This window comes from Mytilus californianus, unplaced genomic scaffold (genome assembly GCF_021869535.1).
Source record: "Mytilus californianus isolate M0D057914Y unplaced genomic scaffold, xbMytCali1.0.p SCAF_1, whole genome shotgun sequence".
Taxonomy (NCBI): domain Eukaryota; kingdom Metazoa; phylum Mollusca; class Bivalvia; order Mytilida; family Mytilidae; genus Mytilus; species Mytilus californianus.
The window spans coordinates 78,381,879-78,393,979 of NW_026262581.1; the positions used below are offsets into that span (position 1 = coordinate 78,381,879).

At 31.4% G+C, this 12,101-nt stretch overlaps 1 protein-coding gene and 1 long non-coding RNA gene across 2 annotated transcripts in view; both read left to right on the top strand.

Moving 5' to 3' along the window:
- The window catches only part of LOC127738025 (receptor-type tyrosine-protein phosphatase epsilon-like), a 264,382-nt gene that overhangs the window by 110,186 nt on the left and 142,095 nt on the right, over positions 1–12,101 (top strand). The window lies entirely within an intron of this gene.
- On the top strand, positions 5,422–10,248 carry LOC127724479 (uncharacterized). Its single transcript, XR_007992523.1, has 3 exons — positions 5,422–5,515; positions 6,412–6,542; positions 10,086–10,248. It is a non-coding gene; the product is annotated as an uncharacterized LOC127724479 (long non-coding RNA).

Here is a 12,101-nt window from a genome sequence, read left to right on the forward strand (position 1 = left end):
TAAACAAATTTGGGTTATAATTTTATACAATATTCTTGTAATCACCTCGCATCCTTTTTTGAAATTTGATATTTCTACTCTGAACAAAACCTTGCATACGGTTTTTCTTTCTTTTTTTTTTTTTGTCTTGATTTGTTTTATTACCAAAACTCTTTACGAACTGTCCATCCCTCACGTTAAAATCTTGCTCTTGGAATAAATAAATTGTTTGTACATGCTAAAAATGGCTATTCTTTTTTTCCCCGCTTATATGGTTTTAGTTTGACTGCTAAGGAATTTCGGTCGTTTTCACTAAATTAGCAGAATGGTTGTTCTATGGGTTTTCAATCAGCCTGTCCTTCGAATATTTCGTCATTCTTCCGAGTTGTGTCCAAACCTTTTTAACGGTTGGGTTACCTTTAATTGACTCATTATAGGCTTCTAATAAACCACTGTGTCTAAAGTTCCCCGTCAAAAAAGTTTCGTCTCAATACTAGTAGTATTTAATATCTGGTACGGTGACAGACAACCAACAGACATAGAAAAAGTAGGATTTCTATTTATTTATTTGTCATTTTTATGAAATTGAAGAATATAATTAGACATATACCTATGTTCGATTGTGAGATGTAATATTTACTATAACGGTTCTATATTAATGGATAAATAAGTATGAATGCACGTCAAAACGATGAATTGAGTGAACCTTATATAAAAAAGGAGATTTCAAGAAACCTCAATATTTGTAGTTCTATGCATGGAACGAAAGAAATGAGTCATGTCACAATGGAAGGATCCGGTTTTGTCAATATTGTTTACTACATCAGGAACCGGTTTTGTCTTTACATAGGACCCGGTTTTGTTTTGTTTTGAAAGCACGATTTATGAAAAAGACGTTAATACGGATCTGCACATTTTCCGTAGAAGGAAATTCATTATACATGTTATTGTAAAACAAACCTGTCGTGTTAAGATATTTATTTTAAATTGGAACTTTTCGGAATAGGGAGTCAAACATATTTTGCGAATGCTTTAAGGATACCTTATTGCACTCATCTACGAACTAAGTTTTAATGGAAAATAAATATTATGCACTTACATTAATTCTTTTATAACATTCTGATGTTTGTCTGTATACTGACTAGTATGTTATGATGTAAAAATTAGAAGATGCTGTATGATTGTGTCACTGTGTCAATTTATGAAAAAAGTAAAGCTATTATATTAACTATACTATACGTTGTGTTTACAGTTTTAACTATCCTTTACTCATGCATTCAGTAATTTTTTGACGAACAAAATACTTTAGTCTATATTATTCTGCACGAATTAATAATCCATACAACCCGGCCACATTTTCTAGTAATATATATACTGTGTACTCGTACTAATGCGAGTTTTCACACTTCAGCACGCACATAAAAGGTTGATCTTTTAAAAGCATTTAATTGCATCGCTGTCCCCGGCAACATTTTGTTGGAAAAAACAATTCTTAAAATGGGCAATAATCTCATCGAAAAGAGAAGTCTGGTACACCTTTTTTATGTTTAGGCACGTTTGGGTTGACTGTTTTGACTTGAAAACGTATAAAGCAAAAATATTTGATACAATTATCTCGGTTCAGACTCAATTATTTTTATATATTTAGGCTAAATATTGATATAATATCATTGAAAATTCAAAATGCCAAGAAATAAAGTATGTGGGTCAGTTGAAATACCTTTTTAATGAGTCATAATAACATAGTAGGTGTGTTTGGATAACAAGCTAAAAAAAAAGCTTCGTGCTACTGCAAATGTTAAAATTGAGATATTTTTTAAACTTGTATTCTATTTTCTTTTTGTTCATCTATTTTTCAATTAAAATTTAGATATATTAATTATTCTATTTATGGAATGTATCAAAAAAAAGTCGGATACTCTGTTCACTAACACCGCCTTTTTTTTTACAGAAAGCCCTTGACGACCGAATTTACTTGTGGATTTTTTTTTTATGCATAACTTAAAAAATGTTTTTTTTGCGTGTGGTATCTAGGGTAATCAGTCTTCAACTTCTGAAAATGTTTAGACTGCCCACAAAATATCAAATTTGATTTTATTTTATTTAGAGTTTTCTTAACTTTCAAAATCCCCCCTGATAACCGATCAGATTATATTTTTAAGTTGAGAAAAGGCCTAAAAGTACATTAAATGATGCTTACTAGCTAGTAGATACATTTGTCTTTTAAAATACAACTGTCACATGTGTCATGTAAGGACGAAATGATCCTATGTGGATAAATTGATAGGTTTTCGAAAGCTAAATTGACAGCGCGTCATCCCTACAATGGCTTAAATTTCACAATTGAAAACGTTAAGTGGCATAATGGAGAAATAATTTTGTCGAAGTAGAATCTCGACTGGTAACATAGCTGTTGGAACTATACTGTGCTGAAATTTTTAAAGAAAATTTGTCAAAGAATTCAAAGCAAATGGCCAAAAATCTCCACTTGCGTCTTTCATCATAAATAAATACGACATATTATTAATTTATACAAGAGCGCACAAACTGAATGGTCTCGACTGCTTATTGATCATGATTGAATTTATATTGAAGGTTTTTAGGGTAAAGGTTTTACTTAAAATATCACTGAAACATAACATTGTCGAAAAATTTAAACCACATATGATATCAATCATCCAGCTCCGTGTTTTTATGAGGAAATACAGGATTTAATTCATGTAGTTACAAAAAGGTGTGGGTATACGAATTTGAGACATAAACCTTTAAACACAAATAAATCCGAACATGCATTTTCAAGAGCAAGGTACGGCCAATATTTGCATTTTTATCATATTCAATATGAACATTAACTTGTGTACGCTTTATGGAAGTATTATGATATTTCTTACTAGTTGTTTTCATACTCAAACGTAAAAAGTCCCAAAATCACCACAACTTAATAGAATAAGTAACTAATACAACTGTTAGTCAGAAGAAGTTACAGGTAATTGAGTTATCATATTGTTAACATAATTATTTCATCTACGTTGTGTCTTTTTGGTTGTCCTCCTACACATTATGGTTCCCTCTGTAATACATCATGCCCAAAAAACTGTCATGGACCATGTGACCTTGCAAATGGGCTTTGTACATTAGGATGTTCAAATGGGTGGACTGGTGTTAAATGTGAACAAGGTAAAACATAGTTTGAAGTTCTAATTATGGTCTTTGTGTTTTTTGAAAACTACGAGGGATACATGCTATCGATTTTGGAAAGCACATATAATCTTTACAATCATGCTATACCAATAAAGATAAAAAGGTAAATAAAAGACAAAAGAAAACAGTTTTCAATGAAAGCATACCACAGTAAATTGACCCTAATGTAACACCAAACCAAGAAGAGGGCTTTATCTTCAGAATGCATCCAAAGTATAAGAAGATGTTTAGACTACATTCGATATGATTATTTATAAATCTGCAGTAACCATTAAAACCAAAGGCCGGGCTTCTAAAAGAGTAAATATGTACCCAGAAATCTGAAAGTCTCTTAAAAATGTATGCAATCATTTTTAGACTCTATGCGACACCTCAGTGTCTTTTAGGTGTTTGTGTCTTTAGACTGTGGTCTCATCAACGCATACTCACACATATCTTTTGATATAAAATTGTAACAATATTCAAAGCCGAGAATATGACTATATGAGAATCGTCAAGGTACCACAGTACGAGAAAGTTTTATGAATGTGGACCCATAAAACTTTCTCATACTGTGGTACATTGACGAGCTTGTGAAGGATAACTGAGAAAAATTATCATTGTTTTAAAATCTGCAAGAGTAGGATAACATGCAGAATACAGATTATCATTCAATCCATCTCTTCTGTGTTCACTCTTCAATGTTTGCTGCTCACACTAATTTTTCTAATATTTAATGACTTTTAATGTGTGGGTTTTCAAACTGAAGTCCCCATTTTATCTTTATATAGATTGTTCCATGAATATGCCAATAACCTTTTATAAATTATTCAGTCGTGCGTATGTTCATTTTTCATTTGAAAAAGCCGTGAATTAACTGTTTGTTGTTAGTTGTTAATGTTGGGTTATTTTTTTTTTTTTGTTGGTTGAAATATATTTTAGAATTTGTTATAAGTATGCATGTCTACGTACTTATTTTCAATCGAAATTTTTATCTTACAGCATGTCAATATGGTGTTCATGGAAAAGATTGTCTTGAGAAATGTTCAACAAATTGTATTATTTCACCATGTAATCACGTGACTGGAGGATGCAATGGTGACTGCAATGATGGATGGCAGGGATTCTATTGTTTTGAAAGTTTGATTTTTTTTTTCATTAACGATCTATCTATTTTTTTATTATTATTATTTACAAAGAAAACGTCGTTGTATTTAGAATTAAAGTACACTTATTTTAATTTTCAGAGTTTAATTTGGAATTGTTACAAAACGACCTGGTTCACTATTAACCTAATTTTGCTTTAAATTTGAATTTCAATTTTATAATAAACTATCCAAAAATCACATGTTGATTCCCGTAGGTTCTTTTTCAAAAGCCTTAATGCCAAGTAAAAATCTATTCATACGAGTAAAATATATGCTCTAAAGGCAGCATATTGTGCAATTGTTTTACCAAAAAGCTTCAGAAAACCTTCGCCACAACTTACGATCCAAAATCGTCTGTGACCAAAATGTGCCAGTGTTCATATTAAATATCTAGACAACACTTTTTCGGAGAATTGGTTGGTGTCAAAGTAATCAATGCAGAAAAAAGTGATCTATTTTGAAAAATTGGACCAAAACTGACGTTACGACACAAATAATGCATATTTAATGTATGCCTACGAGAAGTTATTTTGTATTACAAGTTATATCACAACTATTTCTGTGTTAAATATGTAATGATTCGGCCAGTTTGATGAAAATATAAAACTATTATGGCCAATTTCAATAATTATCCTGTCTACGCATCAAGCCTCGCTCCTATTCCTTCAGTTTTTTGTTTGTTACCTTGATTTGTCTTTTATTTGTCGATTTACGAGATTTGAACATCAGTTAACTACTGTCGCCCTAAGTTAACCCTTTCTGAACCTTCTCCTTTGAAATATTAATTTTTCAGTTTTACTTATTATTCGGTAAAATGTCCTTTAACAATTTGATTAAATGATCGTTGTAATTCAATAAAGCAGTATAAATAATTTCAATAGAATGTTGTAATTAATAAGTAAGAAGTAATAAAATTATGATTAGTTTATTGTTAAGAATATGATGTGAATGAACATTGATATTTTGTAATGAAATGTAGGAAAATGTTTGAAAGCTTGGACACATATTCTTTTTTCGATACTTATATAATATTGATGTTGAATTTGTTTACGCTTTTTTTTCAGAGTGCCATTATGGCCAATTTGGGAAAAACTGTTCTCAGTTTTGTGAGGTGTGTTTACTAGGCATATGTGATCGTGCTAATGGATTATGTGATAACACATCTGTCTGTAGCCTTGGTTATATATATGGTGCATACTGCAACAAAAGTACGTTATATTTGGTATACTTAAAAAAGATTTCATAAACAAATGACTTATCAGATCAACTTCAATGAGACAGTTCCACATTTGTACAAAAGAAAAGAAAAAAATCTCTCATTTATGATACCAGGCCTACATTGTTTTTATGAAAATAAACCTTTTATGTAATAAACTATTACTTTATATATATACATATTCAAGCGAGTATCATTAAAATGTATGATTGGTTACGTGGGCTTAAAACAATCAAACGGTTAAGTTTATTTGACATTCAAATAGTGATTGCAATATGGTCCCGTTTTCATTTTGTAAAAAGTTGTTTTCCAAATTTTTTGATGTCATTCAGAAGTCACTTAACCATATATGATTATAACGCCTGTGCCTTTAAACACAAACTAACCACGCAAAATAATCTTAAAAGTAAAGTGCATATTTTAAAACTGCACTCCTGATGACAAAATATTTTCTACATGACTATCATAACTATCAATAGACTTAAAGGGAGAATACAATTATGTATAATAATTTTTTCAGTTATAGAATGCAGTGATAAAAACCAAATGTAAAGGAAGGTATATCTGGTGATCGCTTTTAACAGTCTTGCTTGATTATTTTCAAGATATTCTTCCTTTTTTTGCTTTTTCTGTGATCAGAAAGTCCCATTAATAACATTCTGTTTCATCAGGAATTACGTTAATTTTAGAATGAATTCAATGCTTATGACAATGTATGACATGTGCTCATGAAATTACCTTCTTCATTTACATTAAATAATGTAAAGAGCAAATGCATTTTGTGAACAATACAGAACATTAGTATAACAAGGACAGATGCACATTTTTAACAATAAAGAATATCTATTGTTTAATCAATACACTAAACGATATTTCTTATTTTTCTAGCCTGTGACGACGGATATTTCGGTACAACTGCACAAGGTTGTGTAATTGTGCAACTGGAAATTGTAGCGCATTTACAGGAAACTGTCCTAGAGGTTGTGCAAAGGGATGGCGTGGCGAAGCATGCGATGAAGGTTAGAAAATTTATTTTGAAGTGGTTAACCTTCAAATAATATTTGTTTGACATACATGCCATCGTGTTATACACGTCTTCCTTTTGTACTTCGCAAGCTGTGTACTCATTATCGTGCAAATGTTTAAATATCACTTACGAGAACTTTTTTACTTCACTGAACCAAGCCTTGTTTGTGTGAATGATAGTGATAGTGGAAGAAATTTTCATCAATGTAATTAAGAAATATCAACTGAGAGAAAGGTATAGATTACAGTCACAAAGGATGCTAGCTAACAATCAAAGCGGATGCCAGCTTACCGTCATTAAAGTTGCCAATGTATATATACTTTGACTATTTCTAATATAACCCCCTAGTGTGATTAGAGAATAGAAATATGGTCACGCAGCCACGTCCGGTCAGGATGGGGACGTTAAATACGATGCCTCAGGTAAAGAGAGTGCCACGCTCTTTGCACGTTGAGAACCTTGCAACAACCCTTTGAGGGGTCTGTAGGTGGCCTGTTGAAATGCTGATTTTCTGTCCCTATTCAATATACCCTCATTTCCCAGTGGTAGTCAAAATTTGCCCGTTCTTTAACCCGGACGGCCACTATTGCAAGACCTCCCTGTTGTATTTATTTTTAATTTGTTCTCGTCTTGAACATGCATGACAAATTTGCCACTGAACGTTAAGAAACCAACAATCAATCAATCATTTTCTAATATGATTTTGAGATTGATAAGTATGTTTTCTATTCTTGATTTAGCTGACTTTTACAGAATATCTGTATTAAAGATGACCATGAATGTATTAAACGTTTGGTTATTATAATTCTGGCATGTTTTGTCTCAATTATTAAGTCACTAAATGCGACGAATTATCGAATTTGGAATTGCACTGAGTAACACAACAGTGCCTCAAGGTGATTAATCATGCTTACCCATCCGAAGCATATGAATTTGTTTTGAAGGGTTTCCTGTTACCTTAGCTTTAGTTTCAGTGTTGTTTATGGTTGTTTTTTCTTATTTTATGTTTCAATATATGTGTTATTCGCATAGTCTCACCTATCCTTTGTCTTCAAAATTCGTATTTTCATATAAATTTTTACGTATGGTCTAGATTGGTGTTAGATAATGAATGTGATTGTTTTATAAAAAGACCATAAACCCACTTATTCATGGTATGGTATCAATATTTCTGACCTGACACTACGTACTTTTTATTGCTTAATTCTTTAGAATTTAATATGCAATGTTTCGGGTTCTTTCGGGAATAATCCCAGGTAAACCCTCATCAGAGGCCGACCTTTATATATTTATTTTATATCTAGTATTGTAGATAGATGTGTGTCTGTTTCATAACAGTTTTTTTTTCAAATTTACTACACGTGCATATAGGTCTACGTTGTAGCTAGTCTTTTTACAGACTAAAGAAACTGACCAAGTAGATCAGCACCTTTGGTTAATTATTCATATATATAATGAAAAGACTTATTGTCTTTATTCTCGTAATCTAATCTATCATAAATCTACACGAGATCTAATAGAGATAGTAGTTATCAGTGCTATACTGTTGAATTCACACTAGACTGTCGTGTATGTTTTAACACCTATTTGATAATATACAAATGTCTCCATGTTTAACAATTGAAGAGGTTTGTGTAGATACCATGTCGGTTCTATGCATGAATATAACAGGAACCATTCAGTTTTACCTTGTACGTGATCTCTTGAAATAAATCGGCATCACGTCTTTTTACATCTGTTTCACAGTATAATGATTGTATACTAAAGCCTCCCGTGGTGGGGTATTGTGAATCAATGTCTTCGGCTTAATGATTAATAATCATGTTGCCAATATTCTTATTGTTTTTTAAACCAATATCAGGTTTGGATTTAGATAGTTTTTTTATTTATTATTTTGGCAATCGGATCTTTCCGAATTATATACCATATTTTGTTATTACCGTGTTAAGATATTCAAGATATTTCTGCCACTTGTTTTCTAATATTTGGTTTCTTTCGAAGTTGCTGTCTGCATCTATGCTAACTTAGCCTAACTGTTTTGTTAGGGAGAAATCTGCAAGACATTTACACTTTAGACCGTATTTAAACGATTATCTTATAAGTACATGTTGCTATTGTTTCTAAGAATTCTCGTACCTTCAGAAGGAATGAAAACAATGTACTATTTCAAATAATTGTTCACTTTGTTCACCTTCTTCATTAAATATATTAAATCCAGCAATTCTCATTCTGTAGTGGAATTTAATATTATTTTCGTAGGATATTTCTCTGTTTTATGTCTATAATTATGGTTAAATATAGCAATATCAGATATTTCCAGGGAGGCAACTCTGCCCATTGAAACGCCAACGATCTGTTGCTAGTACAACAGTATAACTTTCGTTGTTCATTGACAATCATATTTATTTGTTATTAGTTTCCATGTAACCTTCAACGGCTTGACATAATAATTATTATCGATATTAGTTGCCTAACGTCCTGTTGCCAATATTTCATGTATGTTTAGGACTGTGATATAGTGATGACATAAGGTTGTTTACTAGTATAATAGTATAACTTCCATAGTTCGTTGACAATCATATTAGTTGTAGTTAGTTTCCATGCTACCTTCTAAGGTTTGACATGATACAGCGATAAATTAACGATTTTTGGTTGCTTAGCATCCAGTGGCAAATATTTCATGTATGTTTAGGACTATGATATAGTGATGACATAAGGTTGTTTGCTAGTATAATAGTACAACTTCCATAGTTCATTGACAATCATATTAGTTTGTAGTAGGTTTCCATGCTACCTTCTAAGGTTTGGCATGATACAGCGATAGATTAAAGATTGTTGGTTGCTTAGCATCCAGTGGCAAATATTCCATGTATGTTTAGGACTATGATATAGTGATGACATAAGGTTGTTTGCTAGTATAATAGAATAACTTCCATAGTTCATTGACAATCATATTAGTTTGTAGTTAGTTAACATGCTACCTTCTAAGGTTTGACGTGATACAGCGATAAATTTAAGATTGTTGGTTGCTAAGCATCCAGTGGCAAATATTTCATGTATGTTTAAGACTGATATAGTGATGACATAAGGTAGTATGATAAATTATTATCATAACGTTGTGTAAGAGACAGTTACAAATTCGCTATTGTGTAGTAGCTAATCAATGGATATAGGACTCATACGAAATACGGATTACCATGTTGGGTATAACTAGTGGAACAGGATTTTTTAAGAGCAACTGAGTTCATCCATGTGGGATAAAAAAAAATCATTTTAGCAAAAAAGATGTTCATTTTGGTATACATGTAGTTAAGGATTTCTTAAGAGGTGTTATATTCTTTAGTTGACATTAAAACATCTTTTTTTTCAAATATGTACCGGTTTTTAGCACTTATTACATTCTCTACTGGTTTTACTATATCATATACCACCGTGTTGTATTTATACATTTCATTCATAAATGGTATATTGTACCGATAAGCTTTTTTGTTTGTGTGAATGCATTAGAAAATATATGCTTGTTTTATTGTTTAAGTTAAATCTAAATTGCTGTCGGAAGAGTCGTCTTAAGCGGGCGCGATAGGATGAGGTGTTGCTGCTGTTATAATCGTGATAATAATGGTGGAGACATTGATAGTTTACAAGTAAGTTTTATTGTTCATGCAGTATAGCAGGTAAAATAAACGATTACAAATTTTTTTTTTTTTAAACAAAAATACAAGGATCTTTCGAGAGCTCTTTTCGGGGAATTGTAATTAAAAGATTTATAAGATAATTTACTTTTCCTAACCAATTGATTGATTGATGTCTGCAGTGATTGATGCTACACATATAACAAAAAGGCCTCGGTATGACGTAATGAGAATGTCGGATAGTAACCAATGTCAACCACTCGATAATAGACTCCTGACTATATTAAATGGAGATTAATTCTTAAAATGTTAATTCATAGTTTACAAAGACTTATCTGCATAAAACAAACGATTGACATGGTACCATTTCTTGTATTAGAGTTTGTATAAGTGTCTTCTAGCTTCATATATAAAAGAATAACAAAAATACAGAACTCCAAGGTAAATTAAAAAAGGGGAAGTCCATAAAAACTGACAAACGGAACGAGTGAAAAAAAAAAACAAATCTCATATTCCTGACTTGAAACAGTCATTTTCCGTAGAAAATAAAATATATAACCTAGCGCTCAAATAAATATTTAAACATATTTTCCAAGATTGCTATATTTGTAATGTACACTATATCAAAGGAAATAGGTTACAAGACTTTGAAACGAGTGTACATGTTATTGAACAATCTGGAAAGGCATATTAAGTAACAAAGTCATATGTTATGTCTTGTTGAGTTTAACTATTTATTACATGCATATTTTCCTAATATTGCTTTAATTTTTCGAATTTTATGACACAACACGGCTTATACGAGTTTATTTATTTGAAGACGCAGGTTTATATCAACAAAGGTAAATATTTAAACCGGACATAATCAAATTAAAGAAATTCATAAACGACCAGTTGATTACCACAGATCATTTACGTTGGGAAAATCCTTTCAAATAAATAGATGTGTAAAAGTTTAAAATTAACCACAGAACAATCTACCGAGAAAAGGTCAAATCAGGTTTTTACAGTAAAAGATAATATATATAATTTAAAGTAAATATATATAAGCGAAACATGCTATATATATGAATCACCAAATCATGCATAAAAGAGCAATAACAGAATAACCATGTAATTGAAGACAAACATTTAAATGCATATGAAATTGCATATAAAGTATACACAGCGATACATGGAAAATCATTATAGAAACTCGATACAGACAAGAAATAAAATCTCGTATAGACAATGCTATTAGTAAGTTTTGCTGGGATTGGTTCATGGCCACGACTATTTATAAAACGCCTGCATAAGGAGTATATATGTAGGACTCAAATCTATGGTGGGTTCCAGATCTATGGTAAATTCCTAATCTATGGTAAATATGATGTCACAAACGCCAAACAAATCATAAATCTGTGGCAGTTTTTTGTTTTCTCCAAATCTATGGCAGATTTTGATATTACTTAATCCGGGGAAAAGAGTAAATCATAATGTCACAATTAAATAACGTCATATAAACGGTCTAGTAATATAGAAGGAAAAGAAAACGCCAGTTTTCAAGGACCCTAATCCATAGATTAAATGATGTTTCAGAATTTGAGTTTATGTTTACGAAAATCTCTGCAAATAGGAAGATGTAATCATCTCATTCGGATGAAATAAGAATACTAGCGAACAAATCCATAGTCATCTGTAACAGGAAAATCGCTAGTGCAGGCAATTTCACGCAAGTGAATATTTTTTTTGTGTTTTCGATGTTCATGTTTCGTGTTTGTTTCCGCTCTTTGATTTTCTTGTTCTCGCGTTCCTGGTATTGTCCTCTCCCTCAATTGTACGAGTTTTTACTCTGCATTTTGGTTTTAACCATTAGTATTTTGTCAGCTATATAATAGCGACTTCCTGTACTATTGTTGCAAATAAGTTTTATTGAGATT